Below are 16,909 nucleotides of genomic sequence, written 5' to 3'. Positions count from 1 at the left end.
TGAGCCATCTTCCTTGGAGACCTGAGATTCAGGAAGAACACGGATGGGGGAAGAGGAAGCAATGCCTCTGAGACGCCCCACATGTGTATGAGAAGCAGAAGCAGAAGCCTCCTTCTAGAAGGAGGAGTTCAGTCAGGGCTTGAAGATTTTGAAATGTTTCTAGAAATAAAAATGTAGAAGACAGTGATTTAGTGTGTGATGGAGGGCACCCCACAAGACAGGAAGAGGTGTGCAGGTTTCTCCAGGACAAAAGCAGGATGGGTAGGGAGGGTCCACCCAGGAGTGCAAAGTGACCTCCATCTGGGCTCAGCAGCCATGGCAGCCAAAACCTCCAGCAGCCGCAGAGCCACAGCTGGCTCTCCTCCAGGCAGGTCCTGATCTCAGCATGAGGAACTCAACACGTGGCAGCATTTGCAGCAGGCAGTGACCAGGAGAAGCAAGATGACCAGGGAGCCCAGGAGAGGAGTCAAATGACAGATGCCACACCTTACCTAACGGATTGTACTGACAGCAGTAAAAAGAGCTAATCCGTATGGTATTCTGTGTGTTGGGTTCTATTTGAAGCAGTTGACGCATATTAACTCATTTAGCTCTCAGTATATAGCATAGTATTATCCTCACTTTACAGTTTAGAAAGTTGGGGTCATTGAAGTTTAAGAATCTATTCAATGTCCCACTGTTGATAATGGCAGAGCTGACGTTTGAACCCAGGCAGCCCAACGCACAAGACTCTGTGCTCTCCTGCAATGCACAAACTCAACATTCTTGCTGAGAGGACTCCTCACCAGACAGTCCTCCTTACTCACCAGATGTGTATGCACCTGTCTCCTGGTCCTCACGAGCTGGCAGAGTAAGACAAATCCCTTGTTTTTTTTTTGTTGTTGTTTGTTTTTTTGAGACAGAGTCTTGCTCTGTTGCCCAGGCTAAAGGGCAGTGCTGTGATCTTGGCTCACTGCAACCTCTGTCTCCCAGATTCAAGCAATTCTCCTACTTCAGCCTCCCAAGTAGCTGGGATTACAGGCATGCACCACCACAAAGCACTAATTGCTTGTATTTTTCGTAGAAATAGGGTTTCACCACGTTGGTCAGGCTGGTGTGGAATGTATACGCCTGCACTGCCCAGACTCCAGGCATATCTTTACCAAATGGTTGATGCTGGAGAAGCATCAAGGACCCTGATCTGAAAGAAATGACAGATGCCACCAATGAGGAGGAAACAGAAATAAAAGAAGACACCAAGGTCCCCAGTCCCAAGCGGAAGTTGGAAGAATCAGTTCTGGAGTTCAGGCCTCCCAGAGGAGCAATCACTCAACCAGTGAAAAAGCTGAAAATCAATGTTTTTAAGATTCACAGGTGTGCCATGTGTGGTTTCACCACTGAAAACCTGCCGCAGTTCCACAGACACATCCCTCATCACTACAAATCGGATGGTTCTTCCTGCCAGTGCCAGGAGTGTGGTCTCTGCTACACGTCTCATGTCTCTCTGTCCAGGCACCTCTTCATCGTGCACAAGTTAAAGGAACCTCAGCCAGTGTCAAGCAGAACCGGCCGGGGAAGGTAACCGGCCGGGGAAGGTAACCCGCCGGGGAAGGTAACCGGCCGGGGAAGGTAACCCGCCGGGGAAGGTAACCCGCCGGGGAAGGTAACCGGCCGGGGAAGGAAACCAACAGGAGAACAAACCCAGCCATGAGGATGAGTCCCCCGATGGCGCTGTGTCAGACAGAAAGTGCAAAGTGTGCGCAAAAACTTTTGAAACTGAAGCTGCCTTAAATACTCACCTGCGGACGCACGGCATGGCCTTCATTAAATCCAAAAGAATAAGTTCAGCTGAGAAATAGCTACGGATGCTCCATCAGGGAAAACCCTGTCCGCATTGGAGTAAAAGACATTTTAGTTACAAAAGTTTGCAGCGTAACAGGGTTAACAGTACCGTCTATGCTGCCGCAATGTACGCTCTTTCAAAGTACCTTCTTCCTTCACCTCGATAAGTTATAGCCTCCGTAAGTATTACAACACTGTCTGAGTTTAAAAGACTTCGTATGCATGTAAATGAATAACATTTTATACTCTGTTTTACATGTTTGTATCAGTATTGAGGGGAAAACGTTCTGAGTTGTTTTGGGTTAGAATTTTCCTTTTTGTGCCGTTTCTTTAAAACAGAGTTCTTAGTAACAGGCAAGTTCCTGAATTCAAATAAACTATTTTGTATGTTTCAAAAAAAGAAGAAAAGAAACCTAACGACAAGGAAAAGAATTCTTGAAAGCAGTGAGAGATAAATCACACTTACATTGTGAAAACAAGCTGAATAATAGCGGATTTCTCATCAGAAACCACAGAGGCTAGAAAAAGTGGCACACTTTTAAGCGCTAAAAGAAAAGAACTGTCAACCTGGATCTTATGTACAACAAAAATATCTTTCAGGAATGAAGAAAATCAAGACAGTCTCAAATTTAAAAAAAAAAAAACTAAAGGAATTTGTTACCAGCAGAACTACCCTAAAAGAATGGTTAAAGGAATTATATAAACAAAATAACAAAAGAAGAAATCTTGAAACATTCAAAAAGAAAGGAAGAACACTGGAAAAGGTTAGAATATAAATAAATATAACACATTTTTCTTCTCCTCTTGAGTTTTATCAAGAGGATTAAAATTAAAATTATAATATTGTCTGATGTTTCTAAATTTATGAAAAGGAAATAGTTAAGACAATTACAAATGAGGAAAGCAAAAGATGATAAACTTTTTACACTTCTCTTGAGTGACATTGGTAAAATGTCAACACTAGGAGCCTGTAATATTATGCGTATATAATGTAATACTTAGAATAATCAATTTAGAAATGCTATACAAGGAGATACACCCAAAAATACTATAGATGAACTGAAATAGAATTATTTTAAAAGTTCAAGTCAATAAGAAGAAGGCATGAAAAAGTAAGCAGATGAAAACAGAGAGGAAAAACAGAAAACAAAATGGAAAACTCAAAGCCTAACATATTAATAACTACCTAAAATTTAAATGGCTAAAATGTACCAGTTAAAAGACAAAGATTGGTAGACTGGGGCTAAAGGGAAACTGATCCAATCTCCTGCTGTCTACAAGAAGCTAAATTTAAATACAATATAGGTTGAAAGTAAAAGAATGAAAAAGATATAACATGCAAATATTAGTCAAAAGAAAGCAGGAGCACCTATATTAGTGTCAGATAATGTAGACCTCAAGAGAAAGAAAATCACCAGAGACAGTGAGAAAGATTACATAATGATAAAAGTGTCAGTCCACCAACGACACAACAATGCTCAATATACATGCACCAGAAACAGAGCTGCAAATATGTGAAGGCTCAACCTATAGAAATGAAGGAAGAAATAGATAAATCCACAATTATAGTTGCCAACTTTAACACCCCTTTCTCTTAATAATTTGTAGAACAACTGACAGGAAAATCAGCAAGGATATAGAAGGACCCAATAACACAACCAACCCACAGGATAGAATCCACTTTTGTAAAACATTCCACCCAATGACAGCAAAATATATATTATTTGAAATGTATGCCCCTGAAATATATGCCAAGTTAGACCACACCTTGTTCCATAAAATAAATTTCAACAGACATTTTAAAAATTGAAATTACAGTGTCTCTGTTATCTCAGAACAATGGAAAGAAATCGAACTGGAAATAAGTAACAGAAGGATAATAGAAAATATATAAAGCTTGGAAGCTAAATAACACATTTATAAATAATACATGAATTGAAGAGAAAGTATCAGGAAATTTTTAAAGTACATGGATGAAAACACAATGTCCTGAATTTGTGAGACACAGCTAAAGCAATGCTGAAAGGGACATTCATAGTAGTAAATGTTTACATTAGAAAATAGAAAGTCTCTAATCGGTGAATCTAAGCTCTCACTTTAGGACTCTGAAGAAGAACACAGTAAACACAAAGCAAGCAGAAGAAAAAGAAGAAGAAACATAAGAGCAAAGACCAATAAAATTCAACAGAAAAATAATGGAAAAACCAATGAACTGGTTCTTGGAAAGGAAAAAGAAGAAGAAACATAAGAGCAAAGACCAATAAAATTAAACAGAAAAATAATAGAAAAATCAATGAACACAAAGCTGGTTCTTGGAAAAGATCAACTAAAATTACCAAACCTCCGACAAACCTAAAAAAGAAAGAGAGAGACAAGACACAACTTACTAATGCCAGCAGTTGAACAGAGACTCTCTCTACAGGCTATGCTGACATCAGAAAGATAACAAAGGGATACTACGAGCAACTCTACACACCTAAATCAGACGACTTCAATGAAATGAGCTAATTTCTAGAAAAAACGTGAACTCCACACCTCACCTGACATGAAATAGATTGTCTGAATACCTTTATACTACAAGGCTACAGTAATCAAAACAGCATGGTTTGATTACTTCACTAAAAGTGAAGGTAACGTTGTCACCTTGATAACAAACACTTACGGAAAGTCCAAGCTAACCTTACACTTACTCATGAAACACTGAATGCATTATTCATAACATCAGGAGTAAGTCAAAGGTCTCTGCTCTCACCAGCGTTATTCAACATAGTGCTGGAAAATCTGGCCAATGCAATGAGGCAATAGAAGGAAATAAAAAGTATACAAATTAAGGATATTGAATTCATAATTAAATGTTCTGAAAAAGAAGATATCTCCAAGCCCTACATGTTTCACTAGAAAATTCTGCCAAATGTTAAAGAATTAGTAGCAATTCTAAATAATGTCTTTCAAAAAATAGACAAGAAAGAAAAAATTTGCAATGATTTTATGAAGTTATTACCCTGATTTTAAAAAACAGACAAATGTTATATTTTTTAAAGTTACAGACCAAAATCCATCATAAATATAGACATTAAAAACTTTAACCAAATATTAGCAAATGGAATTTAACACTATACAAAAAGGGTTATACACCATAATTAAGATGTAATCCAGGGAGCCAAGGCTGGTTTGATCAGTCAAGGCTAGGTACAGTGGCTCATGCCTATAATCCCAGCTCTTTGGTAAACTAAGGCAGGAGGATTCGTTGAGCCCAGGAATTCAAGACGAGTCTGGGCAGCAAAGCAAGACCCTGTTTCTAGAAAAGAAAAAAAAAAAGTCAGTCAATGTAAATAATCATATTATCATGATAAAAAATAAAAATCGCACTTACTCATGAAACACTGAATGCATTATTCATAACATCAGGAGTAAGTCAAAGGTCTCTGCTCTCACCACCATTATTCAACATAGTGCTGGAAAATCTGGCCAATGCAATGAGGCAATAGAAGGAAATAAAAAGTATACAAATCAGACAGCCAGGAATAAAGTGACTCCTATTTGTAGATGGCACGCTTTTCTATGCAGGTAATCCCAAGGACTCTACAAAAAAGCCTCCCAGAATCAGTAAGAGTTTATAAAGGTCATAGAGTACAAGGTCAACAACACTCAGTCAATTGTGTTTCTGTATGATAGTTATGAACATGGAAATTTAAAATATAATACTACTTAGAACCACTTTTAAAATGAAATTCTTATGAGTAAATCTAATAAAACATGTCTAATACCTGTATGTTGACAACTACAAAATGCTAATGAAAGGAATCGAAGATAGAACTAAACGGGGAGATATACTATATTCATGGACTGCAAGACAGTACAGCAAAGATGTCGCTTCTCACCAAACTGACAGTTTCAATGCAATTGCTATCAAAATACCAGCAACATTTTTTGTAATTAGAGATGAGATTATTCAAAAAGTATATGAAAAGGAAAGGACTTAGAATACATTTTAAAAACCATTTTGAAAAAAAAGAGCAAAGAGGGCGAAAGCACTCTACCTAATGGGAAGGCTTACGATATAACTACCACAATCAAAACAGTGTATCTCTTGGCAAAAAAGATGATAGACATTTAGATTTACAGAACCGAATAGAGAGCCCAGAAATAGACCCACACAAATGTGCCTAACTGAGTTTTTGGCAAGAGGGAAAAGCAATTCGATGGAGGAAAGATAGGCTTTTCGATAAAGAGTGTGGGAGCAATTAGACATGCATAGGCAGGAAAATGAACATTGGCCTGAATCTCACACATCATCCAGAAAGTACCTCAAAATGGATCATAGATTTAAATACAAAATGCAAACCATGAAACCTTTAGAAAAATATCGGTGAAAATCTTCAGGATCGAAGCCTAGGCAAAACGTTTTCAGCTGTGACCATCGATGACGTAATCCACAAAAGGAAACGTTGATAAATTGGACATCACAGAATTAAAAACTTTTGCTCTGTGAAATACTTTGTTAAGAGGATAAAAACACAAGGAAAAGATGAGGATAAACTTTGCAAATCAAATATCTGATAAAAAAAAGTAGTATTTAAGATATAAAAGAACTCTCAAATTTCAACAGTAAAAGAAACAATTGAATTCGAAAGTTGAGCAAAAGACAAATTTTACTGAAGTGGATATACAGATGGCAGAAGTAAGCCTGTGAAGAGATATACAACATCATTATTTATTAGGGAAATGCAAGTAACACAATGGGATCACTACCCACCTACCAGAGTGCCTAAAAGGAAGACGAAACAAAACAAAAAATATCGGTGACACCAAATGTTGATGAGGAGGCAGAAAAAAATGGATCCTTCGTACATCACTAATAGGAACATAAAATGATATGGCTTCTCTGAATCTGGAAAGCAGTTTGGTTTCTTATGAAACTAAGCATGCAACTACCATATGATCCAGCAATGTCTCTCCAGAGCTTTTACCCTGGAGAAATGGAAACCCATTCTTGTAGGTTGAATTGTGTCCCTCAACAAGATATGTGGAAATCCCAACTCCCAGTAGCTTTGGATATAATCATAGTTGGAAATAGGGTCTGTCATGATATAGCTAATATAAGGTCACAGTGGATTAGGATGGGCACTAATTCCAGTATGACTGGTGGCCTTATAAAAAGAGAAGAGATGTGGCGTCTCACTGGTAGAAGGCCATGTGGGGATGGAGACAGACAGGAGCAGTGCAGCTACAAGCCAAGAACATCATGGCCTGCAGGCCACACCAGGATCTTGCAGACAAGTTTGGGACAGATTCTCTCTTGAAACCTCCAGAAGAAAGCAACCGTGTGATATGGTTTGGCTGTGTCCCCACCCAAATCTCACCTTGAATTGTAATAATTCCCACATGTCAAGGGCAGGGCCAGGTGGAGCTAACAGAATGATGGGGGCAGTTTCCCCCATACTGTTCTCATGGTAGTGACGAAGTCTCATGAGATCTGATGGTTTTATCAATGGGCGTTTCCCTACACACGCTCTCTTACCTGCCGCCATGTAAGACATAACTTTGCTCCTCATTCACCTTCCACCACGATTGTGAGGCCTCCCCAGCCACGTGGAACTGTGAGTCAAACCTCTTTCCTCTATAAATTACCCAGTCTAGGGTATGTCTTTTTCAGCAGTGTAAGAATGAACCAATACACCCTGCCAACACTTTAAGACTGCTCATCTCTAAACTCTGAGAGAGTGAATTTCTGTTGGTTTGAGCCACCCAGTGTGTGGTGCTTGGTATGGAAGCCCTGGAAAACAATTATGTCCACATAAAAACCTGTATGTGAACATTCATAGAAATGGTGTTCACGAGGGCCCCAAACCAGAATGAACCCAAATGTGTTTCAGTGGGTGGATGGTTAAACAAACCAGTGCATCTGTGTCATGGAATACCACTGAGCGTTTAAACACACACACACACACACACACACACACACACTATAGATACAGATAGCAACTGGAATGAATTATGCTGAGTAGAAAAAGCCAACCCCAAAGGTTACATACAGTATGACTCTATTTATATAACATTCCTGAAATGGCAAATGATAGAAATGGAAACCAGGTGAGCAGTTGGAGGGATTAAGGAGAAGGGGGACAGGAGGGAAGCAGCAGCTGCTATGAAGAGAGTGTTCCAGATCCCTGCTGTAACAAACGTGCTGCGTCATGACTGCCAGTGCCAACAACCCGGCTGTGACATTGTACTGTGGGGTATGTATTTTTTGCAGGATACTACCACAGGGAGAAGCGGGTAAAGTCTGCATAGGATCTCTCTGGACTGTTTCTTACAACTACATGTCAGTCTACATTTATCTTGAAATAAAAGTTTAGATAAAAATAAAAATCTGACAGGATCAGGTGCGTTCGGGGTGGTAAGGCCACAGACATCATTTTCGGCAAACGACACACGAACAGAAAAGCAAACACCACGTGTTCTCACCAAAAGTAGGTGTTAACGATGAGAACACATGGACACAGGGAGGGGAACACCACACACTGGGGTCTGTCAGTGGCTGGGGCCGAGGGGAGGGATAGCAGGGGGTGGGGGCTGGGGGAGGGAAAACATTAGGAGAAATACCTAATGTAGCTGACGGGGTGATGGGTGCAGCAAGCCACCACAGCATGTGTGTACCTATGTAACAAACCTGCACATTCTGCACACCTATCCCAGAACTTAAAGTATAATTTTAAATAAGCTTAAGCCATAGTACATCTGCACTATGGAATATTACTCAGCAATGAAATTATTCATACATGCAGCCACCTAAATGAACCCCCAGAAAATTTACACTGATTGGAAAGAGTCAATACCGAAAGGTTAACTACTGTAATATTACTGTAGTCTGCCATTTATATAAGAATGTTTGAAATCACAAAGTTACACAAATAGAGAACATTTCACTAGTTGCCAGGGTTTGAGGAGCAGTTGGGGGGCGGGGGGGAAGTGGGTATGCCTGTAAGAAGGCAACAGGAGGCATCCTTTGGTGATGGAAATGTTCCATAGCTTGACTGTATAATGACGATATTTTGGTTGTGATATTTCGTTTTGCAAACTGTTACTCTTGTGTAACACTCGTGAACGGGTACAAGGGGTCTCTGTATTTTCATGACTGCAGGTGAATATACAAAATAAATAAACATCCATGTGTTATCGTTCAATTCAAAAGCTTTTCAAAATATCGATTCTCTTGCATTTCCATCAGCAAGCAACCTACAGCCTTATGACTAGTTGTATAAACAACTAGCAATTACATAAGATAATCAATCATCTCACTGATGTGCCGGTAGCACTTTACCAACATTTCCAGAATTACAGCTGTTTATGTATCCCCCGTCTCTAGTGCCGGGGGCAGGGACACGTCTTCACCAGTGCTTGGGTCTCCTGAACACACCACAGCGCTGGAGGTATAAACATGAGGTTACATTTAAACTAAGCCCAAAAATTCATGAGTGTGAGGCTGAACATCAGCGTGAAGGAATGTGAGGCCCCACTATTTCCTGAGGACCAAGCTGCTCTGTGGCTCATAGAGGTCATCTCCTTATCCTCAGTAAGGTCAGACCACTGAGAATTTAAGGATGAAGAGCCTTCATTGCAGGGAAGTCATGTAGATATTTGAGTTCTGCAGCTCCTTGCCCTCCACCTCCTGGGGATTCTTTCGTTATCTGTGCGTATTGCTGGAAGCAAAGACACTGGGTCTGAAACGGCACATGTCGATGGCCTGCCCTTCGTGTTCTTCTTTCATTTAGCACACGGCAAGTGAGCACACACCGCATGCCGGTCTCATTTCTGGGTGGTGGGATACAGCAACAATCTCAATCAGCAACGCTCCTGCCCTCCCGAAACTCACATCCTAGTGCAGAGACTTGCACCATAAACCACAATTCACAAACCGTGGGACTTGGGTGGTGACAACGTGCAGACGTAAAGATGACAGGCGATGCTGTACGGGGCTGGGGGTGGGGCAGGGACCAGGCCACCCAAATAGGGATCTAGGAAGGGCCTAATAATGTGACATCTGGAATGATGACAAGGAGATGAACGGGGCGATGGACAGGGGCAGAGTGAGGAGGGTCTGCAAATCCCTGGAACGGGAAGGAGACTGGCGTGTTCCAGGAACAGCGAGGCCAGGGGTGACCTCCAGAGGGGAGGGCAGGAGCGAGGTAAGCGGAGGACAAAGCTTTTCCAATAAAACTACCTCGTCCAGAGAATGCAGGCTACATTTCTAACTAAAATGCGGTGAAGAACTTTACACAGTCCATGTTCCTTGTTATAATTCTCAAGAAAATGTGGTCTTTAATATCAAGAGGGACTGCTAGATCAATCTAAACATGTAAGGGCCGTATCACTAACATCCTTTATTGATAAAACGTGTTATATCACCTTCATATAGCAACTGGTGCCAATCTACGTCAATGAAATAACAACTGGAGGAGTTTTTGTGCACGTGGAATTAACTCTAGTTGTCCAGTGAATGTCAAGGAGAGAGTCGCACCACGTCACGTCAGACCTTACGGGCAGGGATAAGGATTTTGGATTTTATTCCAAGTGTGAGAGACTATTAAGAAGGTGTTAAGAGGGGCAGTAAAGGGAAGTGCTTTACATTTTAAGAAGATAATTCCAGTTCCCGCGTAGAGAATACCCTGGGAACAAGGCGAAACCTATGGGAGAGCCGTCTGATGGGCAGGCCCGGGCTGACAGATGAGGGTCAGGTGTGGGTGTGTTGGGGATGGAGCACCAGGATCAACTTCAGAGGGAGATGAAACAGCAGGGGCTCAAGGACGGTTCCTGCCCCTGACCTCGCTCCTTGCTGGATAATGACCCCAACAGCCAAGGCGTGGAGGGCTGGGAGGAGCAGTTTGAGAACAAGGCTTTCAGGCACGGACCAGACATCAGGCAGAGAACGACCAAGTCAGTGCTCCGTAGAGGAGGCCCTAACCCAGGGGAGAAGCGGAGGTGGAGAAGCACACGCGGGGATTATCCGCACACACTCAGGTGACACTGTCTAGCCGAAGGTGCCACGGAGAAGACGGCGAAGAATTGTGTCCCAGACACGACACTGAAGAGTCTGGACTCGGGCAGAGCAGCTGGCGGCAGAGACGGGCATAGGTGGAGCGGCCGGAAGAGTGAGCTGAGGCTCCCACGGCACAAGCTGTTCCACCGTCACCGCATCCCAGGAGCTGCGGGGTGGGAGTCCCAGAACATTCCCGTATGCGCAAAAAAGTTAGATAATGTTTTTTCTAATAGAAGAATAGTTAGTGCCTCATAAAATGTAGAGCAGTTGCATCAAATAATTAGGCTGCCGTAAAGGAAGACGTATATTTTACTTCTTTTACTCAAATGATGTAGTGTAATTTATGGGGCAGTTTATTTCACAGAATTGCAAGTTAGCCGAGGAATTCCAAAATATTCATCGAGAGTCTGTTTTAAATTCAGAAAGTCCAGCTGTAATCGCCCTTGTCAAAGTTCTGGCACAGAATAAGAAAAAATTTGATTAGAGTTTGGTCAAGGGGAGATAAAGTAGTTGGCAATCAAAGATACTTTTTAACATGTTATTAAATTTTGAACAGTGTCAAATAATTGATAAATAAGAAAAGCTGAGAACACACACAGATGAGAAAGAAAACAGGGATGAAGCAGGACAAGTCTAAAGGCGAAGAAAAAATCCGGCTGAAGTTGACAGCTGCTGCTCTTCCCGCCTCCTGGAGAGAAAGAAACGGAAGTAAACTCGCCATGTATGTTCCGTTTTCCTCCTGGGGTCCTCATTTACAAGAGGGATGTGTACGACTGAAAGACAAACCGAGGACACCTGCCAACAGGAATGTGTTTCTGAAGCCTCTCCCCGGCCTCTGTGCCGCCTGGCCCAGGCCCCCCCGTTACGTCACAGTCCACCCTGCTCACAGTGACAAGCCCAGGTGCCTCCCACCCAGCCTGCCGACTGAAACCCTGCTCCTGAAGTCACTGAGCTGTCTGAAATCCAACACACTTGGCCTTCAAAGTCCTCTCAGATCGAGCCCTGGAATCTGAAATCGGGCCTTAAAACTCCCCAACATGAGCCGTGTGCATTGCACACGACTAACACTACATGAGAAAGTGACAGAGGGGCAAGTCCGTTCATTACCGTGCCAAAACCAGGCCATGAAGGGGTAAGTTCTGCAATGACCACAGGCCCCTAAGGAGGAAGCACCAGGGCCGCTTAAGTCCAGAGCACTAAGGGAAAGGGCTGGATGCCCCTGGCAGCCACGCCCTGCGCTGTGTGGGGCCGTACCTGGGTCCCGGCCTCACCTCCCAGCACCTCTGCTCAGCTCCTGTCCTCAGCGTCTCCTCTCTGCCCCTGCCTCTGGCCTCTGTCTTCACCTGTCCCTACTGCATTTGCTGGGACCACTGCCCGAAACCCTACGACGCCCACGTGGCCAGGCACCCCCTTCTCCCTACACATGCTGACACAAAGACCTTCCAAAGAAACACCTGACTGTGTCGCTCCCCTGCCCGAAGTCTCTCACTGAGCCATGTTGCCCAGAGCAAGGGTCCAAGAGCCCTTGCTGGAAGGGCCAGAGGGGATGTATTTCTGCTCTGCAGTGACACGGCTCTGCCAGAGCAGCGTGACAGTGGCATGCAGCAGCCCCGTGGAACACTGTGCTCCCCAGCAACACTGTGAGGGCTGGGCTGGGCGAGGCCACATTGGCCGGTCCACCAGCTGCTGACCTGGAGGATGAAGGCTTGTCTCTCCATCCCAGGGCGTGAGGTGTCCAGCGCTCGGCTGCACCTGCAATGTCTGAGGTCTCCCAGAAGAACGTGAAAAGTGGTCAGGAGGCCGCGCCAGGGGCAGAGGCCAGAAGTCATCTCTGCACCTTCCTGATGCCGCTGTGGACCCAGCGCTGCCCGTGTCGTCCCAGCCCTGGTTGCCCTTGCCTCGTCCTCTGCCTCAGCGGTTTCACGCCGGCTCCCTGCACCCTGCACTTCTATTCCCGATCCACCTGAAAAGCATCACAGGCCCTATCAGGACACACCTGCACCTCGCACGGGCTTAGCAGGGTTCACCAAGCAAAGGTAGCCTGAGAGGATAAGGGTGTGCAGGTCACACAGGCGGGAGTCCTGGGCCAGGAGCAGTGAGCGGGGAGGGCAGGACCATGATGGGGAGCTGGAAGTGGGGGCCCGGCTTGGGGTATGTCACTGATGCCGCCCACTAGGGCAGCCCCCCCAGCAGGCTCAGGGAGTGTCGGGGAAGGGAAGCGTCCCAGCTGCCGAGCCCCGCAGGAGACATTTTCCAATGTGTGTGTGCTGAGCTCCTTCCACCACCAAAGGAGGGTGCCGGCAGCCCAAAGTGGGCGGAAGCCCTTTCAGTTGCGCCTGCTCCAGCTACTGCTCAAGTTCAGGAGGACGTACGGGAAATGGGAGGATGGGAGCAGAGGTGCTGCCTGTGTCCACTGGAGTCCACCGGGCGTCCCACCCTGGTTAAGTCACTCTGTAACCCAAGCAACCTGAGGACGGCCTGCAGCTGCCAGATCAGAACACACGATGCGGGAGGATCCCTGGCCTGCGCTGGCTGCCGTGGCGGGGCCCAATTCAGAGCTGCTGTTCACAGTCTCCCTCCTGAGCCACTGTTTCTAGAATGCTCCTGGTGGCCACACTCCCCAGGGCCTGGGACCTAGGATCCCTGCACTGCAGCCACCTGGCCCGCGCAGGTCTTGGCGGCTGTGCCTGCTGATTCTCCTTTCACTGGGTGTCAAAGGCCTTGTGAATTCCCCGAGGTCAGAAGGCGGGATCGTGACTCCTCTCCCCTGGCGTAGCAGCGGCTGGCAGGGTAATGGGGTTGCCTGCTGCTGCCGAGGTAGACCCTCCTTCGGCCCAGGAAGCCCAGAGTGATCCGGCAGCAGTGGCTGCTTCCATTTCACGGGAAGCCTGTCCTGTCCCTGATGGAAGAAATCCCAGCACCCCCTTCCAGGAACAGCAGGGCCCAGGGAGCAGGAAGACACTTCAGGAGCGTCCCTGAGCGTTGTGTGGAGAGGCCAGCCCACCCGAGGCCCCACGGATTTGAGCTGCTGTGGACATCACACATTTCCCACTGTCCGATGCGCTGGAGGGCAGGGCCTTGTCACTGCTGGGCATCGCGCTGAGTGACAGCTTGGCTGAGCCTTCAAACCCATTCTGTCGTCTACACAGGCCTTCTGGGTGCAGGTGGAAGGCTGTCTGGTAAACCCACATGCCAGTCACGTACCCACAGCTGCACCACGTTCACCACAAAATTGGCAACCGGGTCTGACCCATGTTCAAGATCACCTTTTGGTTCATCAGATATTCTGTTACCCTTCAGCTTCGTGAGCTGACAGAGGCCCTGTGAGCATAAAAGGCAAAATCATATCCAGAACAGGTGAAAACTCCAGTGAAAACCAGTCATTCATTTCCCTGCTCCCTAAATCTGGAAAGGGTTCCACCCACAAGGTGCAGTTGAGATGATGCCATTTTCCCTCCCCACTGTGGGGGGCTCCGTGTGGATCCCTGCAGTGGGCAGGCAGGCATGCAGCAGTCATAGGTACATCAGCCCTGGTGAGAGGGGCCCCATGGTGTGGGGCCAGGCACAGCCTCAACCCTGCCTCAAGGCTCCTCCACCCTGGCACAGCCCACTGGGCAGTCCGGACACACGCCGGCACTCACTCTAGTCCCAAAAGCCTCTTGCGAATGTGCTTTCTGGTGGGTAGCGGGTGTCCCATGAGACTCGAGGACCTGCTCACTCTGTAGCCCGTGGCCTATCCCAGACCACCTCTGTTCCCAACCTTCCTGCCAGACTCTGACCAAACAGCCAGGCAGCTCGTCACTGCCCGGGATCCAGCATGCCCTTCCCGAAGGCCCTTCTCCCTCCCCGTGTGCTGCTTCAAGCCCCATCCCGGGGTGAAGTCCTCTCCTCCCACGAGCTGCCTTGAAGCCCGGCTTGTTCCAACACTGTGCACCAGCCCGGCTGCAGACACTGCCTGTCCCTGTCACTGGCTGCAGGGAATCGGAACGGAACCACTATTTGAATGGGCGGAGAAGGTGTCCAGCACCAGCCTGGGGACCTGAGCCCTGACCCATCAACTCGCTTCTACTCCACAGCCCTGTGCAGGCGTCACAGCTGCTCCCAGCCCCTTAGACGTGGTGTGTCTGACAAAACCCAGCTCACAAAGGCAAGAGCCAGCCAGGGTCACCCATGTTTCATGGGGAGCCCTCACTTTCTGCCGGAGCCCAGCAGCCTGTAAGGGGCATTGTTTCCATGGCAAATGGTTCTCTGCCACAGAAGGCACAGCTCTGCTTTGAAAACCTGGAGGTCTAGGCCATCGCTCCCTCCTGGGTTTATGGGAGGACCCACTCCAGAGCAAAGCTCTCTGCCAGGCTACGCCCATCCCTGCTGTGTGGGTCTCACCAGGACCCCCTGAGTCTCCACAGGGTCAGCCTGGGCTCCTCTGCAGTGCGGGTCTCACCAGGAACCCGAGTCTCCAACAGGGTCAGCCTGGGCTCCTCTGCTATATGGGTCTCACCAGGACCCCCTGAGTCTCTACAGGGTCAGCGTGGGCTCCTCTGCTGTGCGTGGTGTCACCAGGACCCCCTGAGTCTCCGAAGGGTCAGCCCAGTCTCCTCTGGTGTGCGTGGTGTCACCAGGACCCCCAGAACATCTGCCTCTTGATCTCCAGGTCCAGTTAGCCTGGCGTCGTCAACTCAGGAGGACCCAAGAGACATTCGGCAGCAGGTCGGGGCTATGGCACCCCATGTATTTTGTTTTATGACAGAGAGCAAGAGAGTTAACTTGGCCTGGGGGTTAGGCTGTTAGGACTGCTGGTGCTGCTGAGGTGAGGGGACTTCAGAGGAATTGTGTCAGTGACTGAAAAAAGGCTGAAATCAGAAGTAATGCCAAGAGCCTGTGAGCTGGGCATGGCGGTGTCTTCACGCCACACCCCCTCAAACAGTCCGCGCGTTGAAACATGCTGACTCCTCCCTCTTCCGCATTCCAAGTCCTTGTTCCCACACACGTTTCCAGGACCTCTCCCAGCGTGCTGTGGTTTCATGTTTGCACATCAGTCTTTCCCCCCAGGATGAATGATCCGCAGGGTCAGATCCATGAATGGGTCCCCTCACCCCTGACCCCACGCCTTCAGTGGTGCCTGCACAAACTAAAGATTCAACCAAAGATGCTTGAATGAAGTTGAAATGTATAATTATAAGAATTGATACTCACTAAACCGTTGACTAAGGATACTTACTTATCGAAGGAAGGATATTATGTTTACATGTAATGGAAAATGTTACGAAGCGTGAGGTGACCAAATCAAGGTTTTTCACTCCACCGGGTCAACCTCATGGATTCCAGCTGGTGCCAGTTACATGCTGGCTATTAGCAAAACACAACAAAATGCCACCCCTTTGAATTGACTTGATTCTAGAACATGTGTGTTCACGCTATCACCCACCGTTCAACCACTGGGCAGATATTGGTTGAGCCCTAGTGTGTGCCTGGCTTTGTGGTAGGCTTAGAAGGTAGAATGAGGGGCACAACCCAGTCTCTGCCCCTTTGAACTCACATTCTAGGTGCGAAGCAAGTGAATCAAATAGCGAATTTGAGAAGGGGTCAGTTCTGTAAGTCCTGTGTTCTATTGAGTAGGGCGGGGGATTCATCCTGCAGGAGGTTTGAGGGTTGGAATTTGCAAGGAGCATTGCAGACAGGCCGTGGAGGTGGTGATGTGGTCTTGATGTGAACCACAACTTGGAAGAGGCTGGGGCATAGCATGGGGTGAAGAGGATGTGTTTCCCAAGGTAGAGAAGGGCCAGGGCCAGCCTCAGGTGTGCAGGATGGTGGAGTTCGGGCAATAGCCAGGAGTCCAGTGCATTTGGTGGGGTGTGAGTCAGGAGAGGACCCCCTGGGGTAACCAGGGAACAGAGGGTTTAAGGCCTCCCCGCCCATGTGAGAATGTGGGCTTTCACTCCAAGCATCATTCCACCGGGCTCCTCTGGCTTCTGAGAGGCACAGGTGCACGTGGGAAACGGGAGGATGTGGACTCTGTCCAGGTGAGGCCCACGGGGACAGAAATGCTCA

General features: G+C 46.6%; 1 pseudogene; it reads left to right on the top strand.

Moving 5' to 3' along the window:
- The first annotated feature begins 315 nt into the window (after positions 1–315).
- On the top strand, positions 316–1,838 carry LOC108588121 (zinc finger protein 532 pseudogene; annotated as a pseudogene).
- The last annotated feature ends 15,071 nt before the right edge of the window (positions 1,839–16,909 follow it).

This window comes from Callithrix jacchus, chromosome 14, assembly GCF_049354715.1.
Source record: "Callithrix jacchus isolate 240 chromosome 14, calJac240_pri, whole genome shotgun sequence".
In the NCBI taxonomy this organism is placed as follows: domain Eukaryota; kingdom Metazoa; phylum Chordata; class Mammalia; order Primates; family Cebidae; genus Callithrix; species Callithrix jacchus.
Note: the sequence above shows the minus strand (reverse complement) of the source record. Positions and strands in the feature narration are given on the sequence as shown.